Genomic DNA, 22,188 nt, shown 5'->3' with positions numbered 1-22,188 from the left:
AACAAGGCAACCCGAAGAAGTAGTCGACTAGGACTCTTGTAAAACCCTAGGCCGGTTGCATATATAAAGCTAGCTAGGGCACCCGATAGAGGGAGGACAATAGATAGACAACATAGCTCCGCCTACGACGGCACCCTGTAAACACATCTATGATCATATACTGGATTGCTAGCAGCACGTAGAGATCCTCCACCGAGGGGACCCGAAGCTGGGTACGTCGTGTGCCTAATCTCGTTCCCGGAATCTCCATCGTCGCTCTCTCCCGAAACCCAAGTCTACTATACGTAGGCATTAGCGAGGTGATCCCTCGTTAATTGGCGCCGACCGTGGGAGTTGCGACGATTGGATTTTGTCATCCGGGCGGGATCCATCGAGTTCATCATCAACAACCTTCAGTTCGTCATCAACTACTACATCCGCCGGTCGGCCGGATTTTTCGCATCATCAACAATCAGCAGATCCCGTCTGGCTGGTTCATCGGTAATTCACGGCTGCGGCCAATCGGAAAAAGTACAGATTGCCTGGAAGCCTGGAAGCAGTACCTTGCGTGAAAAGAGAATCGCGTGCGCATGGCAGCAAGGAGACAAGCAGTTTCCATCACGTGAAGGCCTGAAAACCAAGTTCCTCTCTCCCATCTACTTAATTATTATTTTTTCTTATGTGTACATGTTGATTTGCTCTGCATGCACCGCATGGCATCAGTCGAGCCACGAAGACAAAAGCGTCCATTGCTTCGTGAGTAGACACAAGGAGTTCAGCTTGGCGGTTTCAACGTTATGCGAACTTACCAGTCGACAAGCAATATCAAACGTGGATGATGTTGGCGATCTAAGCCGGGAAGTCGTCTCGTTCGGATTCTCTTCAGCGTCACGAATTTTCTATCCAATACAAGGATCAGGTGCTATCTTTTTAATCAATTACTATTCGTAAAAATTATTTGGCCAAATATTTTTTCGGCTTGTGCTGTTATTTGCGATCAGAATTCTGCGCCCCAATACAACTTCAGATCGGAAGAAGCTCTGATCACTTCGCCGCGTGCAGTTGCATGCTCGGGGGCTCGCTCGCCATAAACCCGACAACGCGTATTCGCGCCCAGGGGTTTGCCCGCCGCGAACTCGACGATTCTTTTCACCATGCCGACTACTTCCACTGTGTCGAATATTTTCGGCTAAAGCCGCACGGCTCCGCTGCATCGGCTGCGTCCACGTCGTCGACTGCGTCCGAGGCACAACTTGCGTTCACATCGGCTTCGCCGCACCCGATAAAAAGCTAAGTTTTCTTTTTCCTCCAAGATTCAATTATTTATTTACTTTCGTCATACCCGAATACTCGGAGGCTGCGCATTACAATATTAGATCAAATTCACCCAACACTGGGGTTGTGCCATTACTTCGTCACCACAAATATATTCGGTTACTTGGTGAATTTCTTCTCTTCGGCTCTGGATATATCTTCTCTGGCTCAGTGGAATTATCTACTCCGGCGCAGTGGAATTTTTTTTATTTCGGCTTAATGAATTTATTTTCTTCGGCTTAAGTGGATTTATCTTATTCGGCTCGATGGATTTATTTTCTTCGGTTTACTGGACTGTTTTTCTTCGGGTTATCATGGTTTCTTCTAATATATTACTACCTGACACATTTCCGGGTTACATAGATTTATCATCTATAACTATTACTGGAACTATTTTCTTCGGGTCAATGGATTCATCCTCTATGATATCAATGGATTCATCTTTTATGGTTATTACTGGATTCTTCGGAACAATGGATTCATCCTCTATGATATCGGCGGATTCATCTTCAATATATGATTCATATTTGATGGTGTAATCTTTAATATGGATTCATCTCAAGTACTTCATCTCGGACTTCATCTTCCGTATTTCATCCTTAATGGCCTTCTTTCGGCGACACGGATAATACTCGGGGGCTCGACAACGACTTTGTCCCGAGTAACAACTGTGACACGGCGTCTAAGCAACAATCATGACATCACCCCAGCAGTGCTCGGGGGCTCGGCTATCTCTTCATCAACAATTTGGTGGTATCCACTTTCGCTATTTGATGTTTTCTACTTCGGCTCAACATTTTCACTGCACTCGAAGACCTCATCGCGCATCGACTCTGTCGTGCCCAATAAGCTAAGTGTTCCTTTATTTCACATAAAGTTGATTATCATTTAATTTCGCCGCACCCGTTGGTTGGGGGCTACGCGGTATATATTCACTTTACATATCATCGAATCCGAGCATCTGACACCGCATGCGAAAAAGAGAGTCAAGGAAAAGATAGAAAAAGTTTGTTTATTTGTGCAGGAGATAGCAAATTTCAAAGTATATAAGAGAGAACCCGACGAAATTGTCTACAGGGAGAACTCGACGAAATTGTCTTCAAGAAAGAACAGGACCCGAAGAATTATCTTCAAGGAGGACCCGAAGAATTATCTTCAAGGAGGACCCGAAGAATTGTCCTCAGGGAGGACCCGAAGAATTATCTTCAAGGAGGACCCGAAGAATTGTCCTCAGGGAGGACCCGAAGAATTATCTTCAAGAAGGACCCAAAAAATATCCTCAAGGAGGATCCGAAGAATTGTCCTCAGGGAGGACCCGAAGAATTGTCCTCAAGGAGGACCCGAAGAAATTTTCTTCAAGGAGGAACTCGACGAAATTTTCAGCAAGGAGGAACCAAAAAAAAAGAGGGTCCATTAACTCGGTCATATTGTTCCGAGCAAGAACATCGGTGATGTACCCGACAATATAGAAGAACCAATATATTCGGCTGTCTCATCAAGCCCGAGAAAAAAATAGAAGAACCCGCAAAATGGGTCATTGCATCAGCCGAACAAGGCACTTGACAAAATATTCTCAGAGCGCCAAAGTCGCGAATAATCTCTGAATGCCGCAAAACTCTGCGAAGGTAAGACCCCGGGTCCGTTCTGAGCGGCGTGGCACCGTCTCTGACGTCGGTTTGCTACTTTTTTCCGTATCAACAGATACGAAGAAAAATCCTAACGGACGCGTTAGGTACCCGATAAAACATGACTGGGACTCGACACATGGTAAGATCTTAAGCGGCACATGTCAAGTTAACACCAGTATCCCGAGATCATGTCCAGGGACGTGATCTTAAAGTAGGTTCTTGCGGGATTGACACAAGAGCAGTTAACTGGTACCTGATCCGTCAGATGAACCAGCCCCATTTACCATTATCCCTGAACAACATAGATAGCAACGGCCTGGAGTCAATAAAACGAGGGGCTGCGCCCAGAAATATAGTCAAGTTCTTTACCGAGTAGTACAACTTGAGTCTATGCCCAGGAAAAATTGTGGTGTCGATTAAAAGCAAGTTGAGCCTACACCCAAGTGCAAATACTTGGTTGTAGCCTCGGGGGCTACTCCCATCGGGAGCGCTGGCCGCGCACCCGATAGAAAAATAACTTCGACAACATCTATGACAATCAAGGTTTGTAGACTCAACTCGATTCAACGACTCGAGTGGAGCCTACTCCCATCGGGAGCACATGGATTTCATCAAGTCCTCCAGTAATATAGTTAAGTTCTTCATCGAGTAGTACAACTTGAGTCTATGCCTAAGTGCTAGCACTTACCCATAGACTCAGGGGCTACTCCCATCGGGAGAGCTGTCGCGCACCTGATAGAAAAATAATTTCAAGAATCGTCGACATCATCTACGCTACACATGATCTACGATATGGACCTCGTCTTGTATTTTCTTTGACTTCGGAGATGATCATATTTGGAGTCTCTACGCAAGTCTTCGACTTCCCTAGACACTCGGGGACTACTGACATAGGTATACCCTTCGGGTACCCATTATTGGTATACCTGGATCGGTTCGGCCAAATATATGGAGAAGGCCCAACAAGGCAACCCGAAGAAGTAGTCGACTAGGACTCTTGTAAAACCCTAGGCTGGTTGCATATATAAAGCTAGCCAAGGCACCCGATAGATGGAGGACAATAGATAGACAACATAGCTCCGCCTACGGTGGCACCCTGTAAACACATCTATGATCATATACTGGATTTCTAGCAGCACGTAGGGATCCTCCACCGAGGGGACCCGAAACTGGGTACGTCGTGTGCCTAATCTCGTTCCCGAAATCTCCATCGTCGCTCTCTCCCGAAACCCAAGTCTACAATACGTAGGCATTGGCGAGGTGATCCCTCGTCACCTAGCTAGCACCGTCGACCGCCCCCTGCACTCTCAATGGCGATAGGAGAAACTCTCATTCTGGTGGCGGTGGCCTTACTGCCGTCACGCCGGCAAACAGAAGGTTAAACCAGTGTATGACTACAACCTCAGGGTGCCGCGTGTCCGGCATCAGTGGAACCAGTTCGTGGACATGACGGAGGAGAAGGTCGGCCGCTGAGCCACCTCTACATACCTGACTACGTCGAGACCTCTTGAACCCAAAGTACTAGCTGGCCATCATCAACCTCCCACATGTCGGTGGACTGGTGGTCCGAGGGCGCCGTGACAATCGTGACGCGTTTAGTCCGTACTAAGGAGACCTCTTTTTTTCTACTACAATAAGGAGACTTAGACTAATTCATGGGTATGCAATGCATACCGAATAACTTTTGCAAAAAAATCAGTATATATATAAGTTGATATACACATACGGTAGTGTTTTTTTGCAGGTGTTAAACTCGAAAAAACGTGAAAACACGGCCTATAGGGGCGCGTTTGGTAGGCTGGGTCGAATTCCTGCACCACTGGCGCAGCGAGAAGGACGCCCCTGCGCGTCGCGACCGGGTGATACGTCCCAAACGTATCTATAATTTCTTATGTTCCATGCTACTTTTATGATGATACTCACATGTTTTATACACATTATATGTTATTATTATGCATTTTCCGGCACTAACCTATTGACGAGATGCCGAAGAGCCAGTTGCTGTTTTCTGCTGTTTTTTGTTTTGAGAAATCCTAGTAAGGAAATATTCTCGGAATTGGACGAAATCAACGCACAGGGGCCTATTTTTCCACGAAGCTTCCAGAAGACCGGAGGACTTACGAAGTGGGGCCACGAGGCGCCGCCACACTAGGGCGGCGCGGCCCGTGTGCCGGCAGCGCGGCCCCGGCGTGTGGGGCCCTCGTGTGGCCCCCCGACCTGCCCATCCGCCTACATATAGTCTTCGTCGCGAAACCCCCGCACACGAGAGCCACGATACGGAAAACCTTCCAGAGACGCTGCCGCCGCCAATCCCATCTCGGGGGATTCAGGAGATTGCCTCCGGCACCCTACCGGAGAGGGGAATCATCTCCCGGAGGTCTCTTCATCGCCATGATCGCCTCCAGATCGATGTGTGAGTAGTTCACCCCTGGACTATGGGTCCATAGCAGTAACTAGATGGTCATCTTCTCCTCATTGTGCTATCATGTTAGATCTTGTGAGCTGCCTATTGATACGTCCAAAACATATCTACTTTCCCTAACACTTTTGTTATTATTTTGCCTCTAATTTGTGTATTTTGGATGCAACTAACACGGACTAACGCTGTTTTCAGCAGAACTGTTCTGGTGTCTCGTTTTTGTGCAGAAATCCAACCTTCAGGAAAATCCTCAGAATTTATACGAAAGGTCCTATTTTTCCAGAAGACTCACGGAGCCGAAGGGCAAGTCAGGTGGAGGCCCGAGGGCCCCACACCCTAGGGCGGCGCGGCCCAGGAGGGGGGCGCGCGGCCCTAGAGTGTGGCCCCCTCGGCCGGCCTCTGACGCCCTCCTTCGGACTACTTATCGCCTTCGACCTAAAAACGCAGGGAGAGAAGTCGAAGTCGCCAAAAACCCTCCAGAACGCCGCCACATCGCGAAACTCTGTCTCGGGAGCCAGAAGTCTCCGTTCTGGCACTCCACCGGGACGGGGAATTGGAGGAGATCATCGCCATCATCACCACCGACGCCACTCCATCGACCAGCCATGTTTCTGATACGTCTGAAACGTATCTACTTTCTCGAACACTTTTGCTATTGTTTTGCCTCTAATTTGTGTATTTTGGATGCAACTAACACGGACTAACGCTGTTTTCAGCAGAACTGTTCCGGTGTCTCGTTTTTGTGCAGAAATCCAACTTTCGGGAAAACCTCGGGATTTTGACGAAGGCCCTATTTTCCCGGAATATCGACGGAGCCGTAAGGACAAATCAAGTGGAGGCCCGAGGGCCCCACACCATAAGGCGGCGCGGCCTAGGGGGTGCCCGCGCGGCCCTATGGTGTGGCCCCCTCGGCCGGCCTCCGACTCCCTCCTTCGGACTACTTATTGGCATCGACCTAAAAACGCACGGAGAGAAGTCGAAGTCGCCAGAAACCCTCCAGAACGCCGCCATATCGCGAAACTCCGTCTCGGGAGCCAGAAGTCTCCGTTCTGGCACTCCGCCGGGACGGGGAATTGGAGGAGATCATCGCCGCCATCACCGCCAACGCCTCTCCATCGACCAGCCATGTTTCCCCCATCCATGTGTGAGTAATTCCCCGCTGTAGGCCGAAGGGGATGGTAGGGATTGGATGAGATTGGTCATGTAATAGCATAAGATTGTTAGGGCATAGTGCCTAGTGTCCGTAATTGGTACTTTGATGATATTGTGGCAACTTGTTATGCTTAATGCTTGTCACTAGGGCCCGAGTGCCATGATCTCAGATCTCGAACATGTTATTATTTCATCATGATATTCATTGTTTATGGTCTTACCCGCAAGTTGTATACACATGTCGCTGTCCGGAACCAATGGCCCCGAAGTGACGAAATTGGGACAACCGGAGGGGATGGTAGTGATGTGAGGATCACATGTGTTCACGGAGTGTTAATGCTTTGCTCCGGTACTCTATTAAAAGGAGTACCGATGGCGTGTATTTCACACGTTCGTTGGGCAACCCCAAGAGGAAGGTATGATGCGCACAGCAGCAAGTTTTCCCTCAGAAAGAAACCAAGGTTTATCGAACCAGGAGGAGCCAAGAAGCACGTTGAAGGTTGATGGCGGCGGTATGTAGTGCGGCGCAACACCGGGGATTCCGGCGCCAACGTGGAACCTGCACAACACAACCAAAGTACTTTGCCCCAACGAAACAAGTGAGGTTGTCAATCTCACCGGCTTGCCGTAACAAAGGATTAACCGTATTATGTGGAAGATTATTGTTTGCGAGAGAAAACAATGAAACAAGTATTGCAAGCAGATTTGTATTTCAGTATTAAAGAATGGACCGGGATCCACAGCTTCACTAGAGGTGTCTCTCCCATAAGATAAAAGCATGTTGGGTGAACAAATTACAGTCGGGCAATTGACAAATAGAGAGGGCATAACAATGCACATACATGTCATGATAAGTATAGTGAGATTTAATTGGGCATTACGACAAAGTACATAGACCGCCATCCAACCGCATCTATGCCTAAAAAGTCCACCTTCAGAGTTATCATCCGAACCCCTTCCAGCATTAAGTTGCAAAGCAACGGACAATTGCATTAAGTATGGTGCGTAATGTAATCAACAACTACATCCTTAGACATAGCATCAATGTTTTATCCCTAGTGGCAACAGAGACAACACAACCTTAGGGGTTTCTCGTCACTCCCCGTATATCAATGCAGGCATGAACCCACTATCGAGCATAAATACTCCCTCTTGGAGTTAAAAGCAAAAACTTGGCCGCAGCCTCTACTAGTAACGGAGAGCATGCAAGATCATAAACAACACATATGTAATAACTTGATAATTAACATAACATGGTATTCTCTATCCATCGGATCCCGACAAACACAACATAGAGTATTACGGATAGATGATCTTGATCATGTTAGGCAGCTCACAAGATCCAACAATGAAGCACAATGAGGAGAAGACAACCATCTAGCTACCGCTATGGACCCATAGTCCAGGGGTGAACTACTCACTCATCACTCCGGAGGCGACCATGGCGGTGTAGAGTCCTCCGGGAGATGAATCCCCTCTCCGGCAGGGTGCCGGAGGAGATCTCCAGAATCACCCGAGATGTGATTGGCGGCGGCGGCGTCTCTGGAAGGTTTTCCGTATCGTGGTTTTTCGCATCAGGGTTTTCGCGACGGAGGCTTTAAGTAGGCCGAAGGGCAGAGTTGGGGGGCTGACGAGGGGCCCACACCACAGGGCGGCGCGGGCCCACCCTTGGCCGCGCGGCCCTATGGTCTGGCCACCTCGTGGCCCCACTTCGTATGCTCTTCGGTCTTCTGGAAGGTTCGTGGCAAAATAGGACCCTGGGAGTTGATTTCGTCCAATTCCGATAATATTTCGTTACTAGGATTTCTGAAACCAAAAACAGCATAAAACAGCCACTGGCACTTCGGCATCTTGTTAATAGGTTAGTTCCAGAAAATGCACGAATATGACATAAAGTGTGCATAAAACATGTAGGTATCATCAATAATATGGCATAGAACATAAGAAATTATCGATACGTCGGAGACGTATCAGCATCCCCAAGCTTAGTTCTCGCTCGTCCCGAGCAGTGTAAAACGATAACAAAGATAATTTCTGAAGTGACATGCCATCATAACCTTGATCATACTATTTGTAAACATATGTAGTGGATGCAGCGATCAAAACAATGGTAATGACATGAGTAAACAAGTGAATCATAAAGCAAAGACTTTCCATGAATAGTACTTCAAGACAAGCATCAATAAGTCTTGCATAAGAGTTAACTCATAAAGCAATAAATCAAAGTAAAGGCATTGAAGCAACACAAAGGAAGATTAAGTTTCAGCGGTTGCTTTCAACTTGTAACATGTATATCTCATGGATAATTGTCAACATAGAGTAATATAACAAGTACAATATGCAAGTATGTAGGAATGAATGCAAAGTTCACACAAGTGTTTGCTTCTTGAGGTGGAGAGAGATAGGTGAACTGACTCAACATAAAAGTAAAAGAATGGTCCTTCAAAGAGGAAAGCATCGATTGCTATATTTGTGCTAGAGCTTTTATTTTGAAAACATGAAACAATTTTGTCAACGGTAGTAATAAAGCATATGAGTTATGTAAATTATATCTTACAAGTTGCAAGCCTCATGCATAGTATACTAATAGTGCCCGCACCTTGTCCTAATTAGCTTGGACTACCTGGATCTTTGCAATGCACATGTTTTAACCAAGTGTCACAATGGGGTACCTCCATGCCGCCTCGTACAAAGGTCTAAGGAGAAAGCTCGCATTTTGGATTTCTCGCTTTTGATTATTCTCAACTTAGACATCCATACCGGGACAACATGGACAACAGATAATGGACTCCTCTTTAATGCATAAGCATGTGACAACAATTATTATTCTCATATGAGATTGAGGATATATGTCCAAAACCGAAACTTCCACCATGATTCATGGTTTTAGTTAGCGGCCCAATGTTCTTCTCTAACAATATGCATGCTCCAACCATTAAGGTGGTAGATCTCTCTTACTTCAGACAAGACGGACATGCATAGCAACTCACATGATATTCAACAAAGAATAGTTGATGGCGTCCCCAGAAACATGCACTACAAGAAAAGTTCTGATAGACAACGTCTCAAAATCGTCCGCTAAGGGGTATTTTTCGTCGCCTATGGGCCTAACCCGACGATATGGGTTCTGTTGTGGAAACTGCGTCAGGCAAAGTCCAACGACGTTTTTTCGGTCCGTCGCGCTTGGGCGCCCTTCCGCCACGGAAAATCGGACCGTTGCGCAAGTGTTTCCGGGAGCCCGTTGACCGCCGACGTCATGCAAGCCGACACGTGGCGTACGCCGTTAACCGGCGAGCTAACGGCGTTAACCGACCGAAACCCCATGGTAGATGGTAGGCCCACACGAGGCCTCGCCACGTCTTAAGCGGGCCGGCCAGCCGACATAGTTTGACCGGTCAACTATATAGCCGGGCTGGTCCATTAGTTACGTGGGCCGGGCCTAACCTCTAAGGTTGATCGGTCAAAACTTAAATGGGCCGGCCCATTTAACATGTGGGGTCCACCTTACAGCCTACCGGGCCGGCCCAAGAAGCAAGTGGGTCGGGCCGAAACACAGTGGGTCCCACTTTCCCGTTAAAGGGCCGGCCCATTTAGTGTGTGGGGTCCACCGTGTAGCAAGTGGGCCGGCCAAAAACACAGGTGGGTCCCACTTTCCAGCTAAAGGGTCGGCCCATTTAGTATGTGGGGTCCACCATATAGCAAGTGGGCCGCCCAACAAGATAGTGGGCCGGCCAAAAACACAGTGGGTCCCACTTTCCGTTAAAGGGCCGGCCCATTTGGTGTGTGGGGTCCACCATATAGCAAGTGGGCCGCCCAACAAGATAGCGGGCCGGCCAAAAGCACAGGTGGGTCCCACCTTCCTGTTAAAAGGCCGGCCCATTTAGTATGTGGGGTCCACCATATAGCAAGTGGGCCGGCCCAACAAGATAGTGGGCCGGGCCAAAAACACACGTGGGTCCCACCTTCCTGTTAAAGGGCCGGCCCATTTAGTATGTGGGGTCCACCATATTGCAAGTGGGCCGGCCCAACAAGACAGTGGGTCGGGCCAAAAACACATGTGGGTCCCACCTTCCTGTTAAAGGGCCGGCCCATTTACCATGTGGGACCACCATATAGCAAATGGGCCGGCCCAACAAGATAGTGGGCCGGCCCAATAAGCATGTGGATCCCACTATCGTGTAACCGGGCCGGCCTACTAAAGAAGTGGGCCGGCCCAAAATGAAAGTGGGTCCCACACTACTGTAAGTGGGCCGGCCCAATCTGTTGTAGTGCCCTACTTGTTTGACTAGTCAACATGCATTAAATTTCATGAGCCTAAAATCTGATATCAATGATACACACAATTACATACACAAATAAAAGAAGTAGGAAAATTACAATGCAATTCATGTGCCCAAATAAAAAAATTACATAGAATCATTGAGGACTTCTATTAGCATCATCAATAACACGTTGACATTTGGCAATCGCCTTGATTGAATCTTGTGTACTTTTTGTCAACATATCAGCTACAGATCTTAAAGCAGCAATACCATGTCTTTTATAAAGTACAGCTTTGAGATATTTACTCGTTTGATGAAAGCAATGGTCTAGGTTGACGGCTATGAGAAGATGCATCGAAGAAATATCGAAGTTTTTGTGGGCCTCACTTCTAATGAAGATTGCTTCATCACAACCGCATTCTGATAATAATGCAAAAAGAGTTAAACGATGAACTATGCAAACATTTATTATGCAATGTAGATATAAGATAATAACAAGTTGCATAAATAAGACAATGTATGGAACTTGTACTAAGCACAAACTTACATCATAATGTTGCACAGTGGTCGCTACGTATCCTTTTTTGGCGACTATCTTCTAATGATGACTGCTTCATTAAAACCGCATTCGGTAACATTGCAAACATAGTTACAACAATTAACTATTCAAACATGTATTACGCAATGTAGAGATCGGATAACAAAGATGTACCGTAAATAAGCACAAGATAAGATAAGATGCATGTACTAAGCACATACCGGCTCGCTGCAGGTCCTTCTCTTGCGTGCACTAGTCGTGGTCAACATGCCTGTCATTTTAGGTTCAGCCATCAAGTGAAATGCTAATCCTCCTGCTCCATTGTCCTTAATCTCGTGTTTAGATATCACATTTAAGACCAAGTCACTCGGTTTCAAATAACAAAAAACTTGAGCTGCCAAATGAATAAGCCAATATTTACCGGATATCGATTAAAACCAACTAGATGTTGCTTTGCATGAGATACGAATTTCGGACATTCAGATTTAGAGTAGGGTAATGCCAAGGTTTTCCACATAAAGTAAACCGGCATTAAGAATGACCAAATGTCGTGTTCAAATCACCTTCGCAGTTTCTCCAAGACAAGCATATCAAATAGGCAGAAACATAGTAAATCATGAATGACATTGCTATGGCAGGGTTCCAAGTGTTAATCTCTTGCATAAGGAACAATGCATATAGGTTATAGATAATTACGGAAGTAAACTGCCAAAATTACCAACCAAGAACTCAGATTCCAACCTTCCCTAGCGTCCCCGTCGTTAATGTTGGATGTTCTAATAAGTGGTTCGCATGATCAATCCCTAGGAAAAATAACATTGACAAGTCAGTCTATGATAATACAAAGACCAGACATGCACGCCGCAATAACTATATAAGCTAAAGACGAGGTATAATAGAAAGCAGATTGGAAATGCACATAACATGATTATAAAAGCAGTGAAGCAGATCTGGTTGGCTGGCAAGGGATTCGGTGAAGTTGATACAGCCGCTGCGCCGAGGTAGTCGGTGGCGAGGTCGGCGGTGAAGCAGATCTGTCGGTGGCGATGTCGGCGGTGAAGCAGATCCGTCGCGTGGCGAGGTCGGCGGTGAAGCGCATCCGTCGGTGACGAGGGCGGCGGGGGAGCGGATCAGGTGGGTGGACAGCCAACACGATCAAGGCTACGCCGTGGAGGAGTATGCCGGCGGCGAAGCGGATCTAGTACCGTAGAGAGTCGCAGCTTTGGCGTGTGAGAGTATTTTTGAGCTAATGGGGCGAATGGTTGGTGGGTGGGTGTGGGCATGTGGGGAGGGTTCGGGATCTAGGCAAGATATTTCATTGTTACCGAATGAGCCCTCCATGGTCGGTGGGTTGTAGCTTCCGGACCAGGGTTAAAAGGGTAAAACTGGTCACGGGATTTTCGAATGGATGCGGCGGGATGATTTGGCGCGCGGCCGAAATTTTCAGTTTCAAGCTACGAGTAGAACGACAAAAATAATGTTCTTCCCCAGGGAGCTCTCATTTCTTCCTCTTCTCTTTCTCTCTCGAGTCTTTCCCACTCCCCGGCTCCTCTCCCCCTTCTCTCCGGCGGCCTCGCCGGCGGAGACGAGGCCGACTTCTCTCTCGTATATTGTACACCCTCCGAACTAAATTAATTGATTCAACTTTCCTTAGACGTGTATGTATCTAGAGTAAAAACATGTGTGGATACATCCATATTTAGATAAGCAAAGTTGAGTCAGCTAATTTGGATCCGAGGGAGTTAGTGTTGTTGTAAGCTTAGATCCAGTGTTTCCCATGAGCAGAATGGCGCAATGGAGTCGGGGATCTCGTCATCGGCTTCAGATCTGGCCTGTGGTGAATCTGGCGGATCTTGCCGGCCAAACCCCGATCTGGTGCCATCAATATGATGGCGCTAACGGTGAGGCTTGCTTTGGTCAGTGCTTCGGATCCGGCCAATGGGGAAGTCAAGCTGCTAAAGTTCACAAGCTCGGGGCATACGACGGCGTCATCCGTCTTGCCCGTGCACATCTTGGCCTTTCAGCGGCCCTTCTCAGAGCCAATATGCCGTTGCTGAGGCCCTTCTTCTCCTTCGTCCCGGCGACTACCGGCGACACCGTCCCAAGTGGTGCGTCCCCGGCGACGGAGTTGCTCGGAAAGGATGCGGAGCAGAGATCCGATGTGCGGTCGAGAAGGACTCGATTGATTTTCTTCTATATGTTTTGGGGTCCTTTTTGTAAAGTTGCAGGTTCTATTAGTTATTGTCTAGTACTTTTGGTCCTCTATGTAATTTTTTGGACTAGTTTCCATTGGCACTGATAAACTTGAATTTTGACAAGTTCACAGGGAAAAAATTCCTTTGCACATATGGCCTATCATGTATAAACATTCTTGAGATTTAAACTATATGTAATGTGCCATGCATTAACCCTAAACCATATATATGTAACTAACCCTAGCTGATCAAACCCTACTTAATTAAAACAAATAACCCTAAACCATATATATGTGTGCGCACTCGATCGATGATCCCTAAACCTTATACAACCCTGAAACCCTAATCCCTAATCCCTAAACCCTAAACACCCTAAACACTAAACCCTATACCCTAAACCCTAACCCTAACCCTAAACCCTAATTAAACCCTATATATATGCCAACGACACTTAATTGTGCATCAAGCAGGCCAGGGGTGCCTCGCGGTCCTCTAATTAAATTAAATGTGCCATGCATTAACCCTAAACCATATATATGTAACTAACCATAGCTAATCAACCCTACTTAATGAAAACACATAACCCTAAAGTATACTAGCTATAACCCGATCTAATAAAAACATGCTCTATATATAGCAGCTAGCTAGCAAACCTTAGATTAACATCAATTAATATATACATGGCCTATATCGATCATGTTGTATAACATATCCCTGAGATTCATTAATTAATTATATAATTATCGTGATAAATTAATTAACTCTAATTTTGACAAGTTCTCTCGAATGAAAACACATTTGATTAAGTTGCCTCATAATATATATATATAATTAGTGTGCATGCATGTCCTACCATGCATTCGTGCATATGTTTTAATGTATATTTGAACATATTCTTGGGGATTTCAATCTCTCTCTCGATCATCTATATATCGTTGGTGGCCAAAAAACACACATATATATGCATGCAATTTATGCGTAAAGGCGCGGGTGCCTCTAATAATGTGTGTGCGCACTCGATCGATGATCCCTAAACCTTAAACAACCCTAAAACCTTAAATATCTATACCTAATAATAAAAGCAAAAGCGTTTCCGTAGTTTGGTCCGTTTGGTTTCGTCCGTCACCCTTTACACAATTTTTGGTTCGTAAGTCACCCGCCTCAATTTCTCTTTCTAACGGAGCAGGCCTTGATCGGGAGGGGCACAAGAGGAGTCCAGAACGAGTTCGCCTACGCGGGGAGTAAAGGAGTCCAGAACGACTTCGTGCACGTGGGAGGACAGGAATCCACTCCCCTACGGACAGGATCCAAACACAGACTCTGATTCAATTGCCTAGATATAAGCCGCCGCCAAGAAACAAAGCACGCGATCCCTCCCTCTGCGGCGCTGTTTTTGGGCCGCAGCTTGAGGACACGGCGGAACGGCACCGACCAGAAGCTGAGCGCTCGATGCCTCCCTGCGGCGGCGCTGTCGTTGGGCCGAAGCTTGAGGACACGGCAGAACGGTTTCTTTGGCGGCACGGACGCGATGAAGTCGAGGTCCCTAGGAGCACCATCATGTCTGTAGGGGCGGCAGAGGAGAAGCATGCATATCTCGTCGCCTTCGGTGCCGTTCCCGCTGCTGCAGGAGTATGCAACATACACTCCTGTCCCCTCCGTCAGGACAGCGACGAGTTGGGACGACGTGATGCACTGGTTTTGCTATACATGTCTATGCGCTCTACTTCACCGGGGACGAACTCCTACGCGCGCCTCCGACGACCACCGTGCAGCGCGGGAAAGCCACGAGAGCGGTGCGCAGGAGCTCCTGTAGCGGCCTGCGCCTACACCATGGTCGTGCCCACCAACGATGGAACCCGTTACCACTTCTTGCGCGTCCTGTAGCAAACTCTTGCTGTTGTTTCGTCGGCATGCCGAGTTCAGTGCTGCAGGTGCAAGCCGAGTTCAGTACTTTCTCTCCTTGTTCACAAGATAGCTACAGGCTGTAAGAGATCTGACAGATTCATATTGCTCGGTGCTACTTAAGGAGATTGACGACTGGGTAGATCAGCAGAGGTCAACGTCATAGAGTTTCCTACCAATTTACTTTGTAGTAGTTCGGTGGATCAGCTGGTGCAATGTGTGCAGCTGGTCGCTCCTGCAAGTTCCATACTAAGCGGAGTAGTTCCATACTTCCATACTGCTTGCCTTTTTGCGACAGAGCGGACAGATAGAGAGGGCGTCGGCGCCGTCCCCAGACAAGAAGTTGGAAATAGAGGATCAGATGGCATGACACCACTATGGGGCAGGCACCTACTGCTGCAAGAGTTGAGTTCAACTCTTTGGGGATGAAGAAGACGCAAGACAACCAATAATTAGTCCTTGGTTGTTGTTGATCGCATGACTAAAAGCACGAGGAAAAAACTGCAATGTGTCTTGCGTTCTAATATCTGAATCATATCTCAGATTCATACTACTGCACATATACATGCCTGTAGCAGCGCATATTGTCGTACTGGAGCAACAAGCAACAGCTTGCGTGGTGATGCTTATATGCCGTGGAAGCTGGCCCAGGCTCAATGAACTTGGCACTAGCTAACACGTTTGGCAGGTTGAGGCATTTGGAGCTGTGATTTTTTTGCGACTTTCGGAGCTGTGGTCCTTGTTATTATATTAAGGTCACATTGTTTATGTGAAAAGAAATTTGCCCTATTTTTCTATTGATTTATGGTCTATGTATTCAAATTTGAACTCGACTAAGATTTGCTATATATTACTTCTCAGCCAGCTCAATCCTAGAGGCTTTGAGACAACCCTGTATTTTTTCTACAGATTATCCAATGAAAGCAGGCAAGCTGCTGCAGCGTCTCCTCTCCAAAATCATACCTGAGTTTTGCATTGACCATGTTAGAGAGATTTCCTGGCAGCTTCGACAATTCCCAATCGCAATCAGTGAGGTGTTATTAGGAAAGGTAAGGCCTGTGTATCTATACAGCATTTTTTTAATCACCGGGTACTAGATTGCACGTCACTTTTTTCTAAGCTCTGTGTCTTTCTTTTCCTCTAAATAGTCTTTAGTTGTGATAAGTTTTTTCAAAGTAGAATACTAAAATTACCACATCACCTCATTACTGATAGTGATTTATGGATATAGAAAGTTAGAAATGTATTTAGTGTTTGTCTTTTTTTCTTTTTGCAGTATTCAACTTCTACGTTGGTGGAATTAGGATGTGTAAATTTTTTTCTCACCCGTTGCAACGCACGGGTATTTTTCCTAGTATAATCCCTAATCCCTAAACCTAAACACCCTAAACACTAAACCCTAAACCCGGCCTAGACCCTAACCCTAACCCTAACCCTAAACCCTAGCTAACCCTAAACCCTAATTAAACCCTATGTATAGGCCAACGACACTTAATTGTGCATCGAGCAGGCCAGGGGTGCCTCTCGCGGTCCTCTAATTAAATTAAATGTGCCATGCATTAACCCTAAACCATATATATGTAACTAACCCTAGCTAATCAACCCTACTTAATTAAAACACATAACCCTAAACTATACTAGCTAGCTATAACCCGATCTAATAAAAACATGCTCTATATATTGCAGCTAGCTAGCAAACCGTAGATTAACACCAATTAAAATATACATGGCCTATATCGATCATGTTGTATAACATATCCCTGAGATTCATTAATTAATTATATAATTATCGTGATAAATTAATTAACTTGAATTTTGACAAGTTCTCTCGAATGAAAACACATTTGATTAAGTTGCCTCATAATATATATATAATTAGTGTGCATGCATGGCCTACAATGCATTCGTGCATATATTTTATTGTATATTTGAACATATTCTTGGGGATTTCAATCTCTCTCTCGATCATCTATATATCGTTGGTGGCCCAAAAAACACACATATATACGCATGCACTTTATGCGTAAAGGCGCGGGTGCCTCGATCTAATAATGTGTGTGCGCACTCGATCGATGATCCCTAAACCTTAAACAACCCTAAAACCCTAAATCCCTAATCCCTAAACCCTAAACCCTAAACACCCTAAACACTAAACCCTATACCCTAGACCCTAAACCCTAACCCTAACCCTAACCCTCTGCCCTAGCTAACCCTAAACCCTAATTAAACCCTATGTATAGGCCAACGACACTTAATTGTGCATCGAGCAACCCAGGGGTGCCTCGCGGTCCTCTAATTAAATTAATTAAATGCGCCATGCATTAACCCTAAACCATATATATGTAACTAACCCTAGCTAATCAACCCTACTTAATTAAAACACATAACCCTAAACTATACTAGATATAACCCGATCTAATAAAAACATGCTCTATATATAACAGATAGCTAGCAAACCGTAGATTAACACCAATTAAAATATACATGGCCTATATCGATCATGTTGTATAACATATCCCCGAGATTCATTAATTAATTATATAATTATCGTGATAAATTATTTAACTTGAATTTTGACAAGTTCTCTCGAATGAAAACACATTTGATTAAGTTGCCTCATAATATATATATAATTAGTGTGCATGCATGGCCTACAATGCATTCGTGCATATATTTTAATGTATATATGAACATATATATTCTTGGGGATTTCAATCTCGATCTCTCTCTCTCGATCATCTATATATCGTTGGTGGCCCAAAAAACACACATATATACGCATGCACTTTATGCGTAAAGGCGCGCGCGAGTGCCTCTAATAATGTGTGTGCGCACTCGATCGATGATCCCTAAACCTTAAACAACCCCTAAAACCTTAAATCCCTAATCCCTAATAGTCCCTAATCCCTAATCCCTAAACCCTAAACACCCTAAACACTAAACCCTAAACCCTAAACCCTAACCCTAACCCTAACCCTAACCCTAACCCCAACCCTAACCCTAACCCTAACCCTAACCCTAACCCTACCCCTAACCCTAACCCTAACCCTAAACCCTAGCTAACCCTAAACCCTAAACCCTAGACCCTAAACCCTAGACCCTAAACCCTAACCCTAACCCTAACCCTAACCCTAAACCCTAGCTAACCCTAAAACCCTAATTAAACCCTATGTATAGGCCAACGACACTTAATTGTGCATCGAGCAGAGCGAGGGGTGCCTCGCGGTCCTCTAATTAAATTAAATGTGCCATGCATTAACCCTAAACCATATATATGTAACTAACCCTAGCTAGCTAATCAACCCTACTTAATTAAAACACATAACCCTAAACTATACTAGCTAGCTATAACCCGATCTAATAAAAACATGCTCTATATGTAGCAGATAGCTAGCAAACCGTAGATTAACACCAATTAAAATATACATGGCCTATATCGATCATGTTGTATAACATATCCCCGAGATTCATTAATTAATTATATAATTATCGTGATAAATTAATTAACTTGAATTTTGACAAGTTCTCTCGAATGAAAACACATTTGATTAAGTTGCCTCATAATATATATATAATTAGTGTGCATGCATGGCCTACAATGCATTCGTGCATATATTTTATTGTATATTTGAACATATTCTTGGGGATTTCAATCTCTCTCTCGATCATCTATATATCGTTGGTGGCCCAAAAACACACATATATACGCATGCACTTTATGCGTAAAGGCGCGGGTGCCTCGATCTAATAATGTGTGTGCGCACTCGATCGATGATCCCTAAACCTTAAACAACCCTAAAACCCTAAATCCCTAATCCCTAAACCTTAAACCCTAAACACCCTAAACACTAAACCCTATACCCTAGACCCTAAACCCTAACCCTAACCCTAACCCTCTCGCCCTAGCTAACCCTAAACCCTAATTAAACCCTATGTATAGGCCAACGACACTTAATTGTGCATCGAGCAGCCCAGGGGTGCCTCGCGGTCCTCTAATTAAATTAATTAAATGCGCCATGCATTAACCCTAAACCATATATATGTAACTAACCCTAGCTAATCAACCCTACTTAATTAAAACACATAACCCTAAACTATACTAGATATAACCCGATCTAATAAAAACATGCTCTATATATAACAGCTAGCTAGCAAACCGTAGATTAACACCAATTAAAATATACATGGCCTATATCGATCATGTTGTATAACATATCCCCGAGATTCATTAATTAATTATATAATTATCGTGATAAATTAATTAACTTGAATTTTGACAAGTTCTCTCGAATGAAAACACATTTGATTAAGTTGCCTCATAATATATATATAATTAGTGTGCATGCATGGCCTACAATGCATTCGTGCATATATTTTATTGTATATTTGAACATATATATTCTTGGGGATTTCAATCTCTCTCTCGATCATCTATATATCGTTGGTGGCCCAAAAAACACACATATATACGCATGCACTTTATGCGTAAAGGCGCGCGCGGGTGCCTCTAATAATGTGTGTGCGCACTCGATCGATGATCCCTAAACCTTAAACAACCCCTAAAACCTTAAATCCCTAATCCCTAATAGTCCCTAAACCTAATCCCTAAACCCTAAACACCCTAAACACTAAACCCTAAACCCTAAACCCTAAACCCTAACCCTAACCCTAACCCTAACCCTAACCCTAACCCTAACCCCAACCCTAACCCTAACCCTAACCCTAACCCTAAACCCTAGCTAACCCTAAACCCTAAACCCTAGACCCTAAACCCTAACCCTAACCCTAACCCTAACCCTAAACCCTAGCTAACCCTAAAACCCTAATTAAACCCTATGTATAGGCCAACGACACTTAATTGTGCATCGAGCATGGCAGGGGGTGCCTCACGGTCCTCTAATTAAATTAAATGTGCCATGCATTAACCCTAAACCATATATATGTAACTAACCCTAGCTAGCTAATCAACCCTACTTAATTAAAACACATAACCCTAAACTATACTAGCTAGCTATAACCCGATCTAATAAAAACATGCTCTATATGTAGCAACTAGCTAGCAAACCGTAGATTAACACCAATTAAAATATACATGGCCTATATCGATCATGTTGTATAACATATCCCCGAGATTCATTAATTAATTATATAATTATCGTGATAAATTAATTAACTTGAATTTTGACAAGTTCTCTCGAATGAAAACACATTTGATTAAGTTGCCTCATAATATATATATAATTAGTGTGCATGCATGGCCTACAATGCATTCGTGCATATATTTTAATGTATATTTGAACATATATATTCTTGGGGATTTCAATCTCGATCTCTCTCTCTCGATCATCTATATATCGTTATTGGTGGCCCAAAAAACACACATATATACGCATGCACTTTATGCGTAATTAAAGGCGCGCGCGGGTGCCTCTAATAATGTGTGTGCGCACTCGATCGATGATCCCTAAACCTTAAACAACCCCTAAAACCTTAAATCCCTAATCCCTAATAATCCCTAATCCCTAAACACCCTAAACACTAAACACTAAACCCTAAACCCTAAACCCTAACCCTAACCCTAACCCTAACCCTAACCCTAACCCTAAACCCTAGCTAACCCTAAACCCTAAACCCTAGACCCTAAACCCTAGACCCTAAACCCTAACCCTAACCCTAACCCTAAACCCTAGCTAACCCTAAAACCCTAATTAAACCCTATGTATAGGCCAACGACACTTAATTGTGCATCGAGCAAAGCCAGGGGTGCCTCGCGGTCCTCTAATTAAATTAAATGTGCCATGCGCGCATTAACCCTAAACCATATATATGTAACTAACCCTAGATAATCAACCCTACTTAATTAAAACACATAACCCTAAACCGTACTAGCTAGCTATAACCCGATCTAATAAAAACATGCTCTATATATAGCAGCTAGCTAGCTAGCAAACCGTAGATTAACACCAATTAAAATATACATGGCCTATATCAATTTTAATATATATTTGAACATATTCTAGGGGATTTCAATCTCTCTCTCTCTCGATCATCTATATATCGTTGTTGGTGGCAAAAAACACACACATACATATATACGCATGCACTTTATGCGCAAAGGCGCGGGGTGCCTCTAATAATGTGTGTGCGCACTCGATCGATGATCCCTAAATAACCTTAAACAACCCTAAAACTCCCCTAAACCCTAAACACCCTAAACACTAAACCCTAGACCCTAAACACCCTAAACACTAAACCCTAAATCCTAGACCCTAAACACCGTAAACACTAAACCCTAAACCCTAAACCCTAAACACCCTAAACACTAATTAATTAAACCCTAAACCCTAGACCCTAAACACCCTAAACTAAACCCTAGACCCTAGCTAGCTAAACACCCTAAACACTAAACCCTAAACCCTAAACCCTAGCTAACCCTAAACCCTAATTAAACCCTATATATAGGCCAACGACACTTAATTGTGCATCAAGCAGTCCCGGGGTGCCTAGCTCGCGGTCCTCTAGTTAAATTAAATGTGCCATGCATTAACCCTAAACCATATATATAACTAACCCCTAGCTAATCAAACCCTAGTTCATTAAAACACATAACCCTAAACTATACTAGCTAGCTATAACCCGATCTAATAAAAACATGCTCGATCTATATATATAGCAGCTAGCTAGCAAATTAAACGGTAGATTAACACCAATTAATATATACGACATGGCCTATATCGATCATATGTTGTATAACATCTCCCAGAGATTCATTAATTAATTATATAATTATCGATGATAA

Source organism: Lolium rigidum, chromosome 1 (assembly GCF_022539505.1).
Source record: "Lolium rigidum isolate FL_2022 chromosome 1, APGP_CSIRO_Lrig_0.1, whole genome shotgun sequence".
NCBI lineage: Eukaryota > Viridiplantae > Streptophyta > Magnoliopsida > Poales > Poaceae > Lolium > Lolium rigidum.
This window is presented reverse-complemented; position numbering follows the sequence as displayed.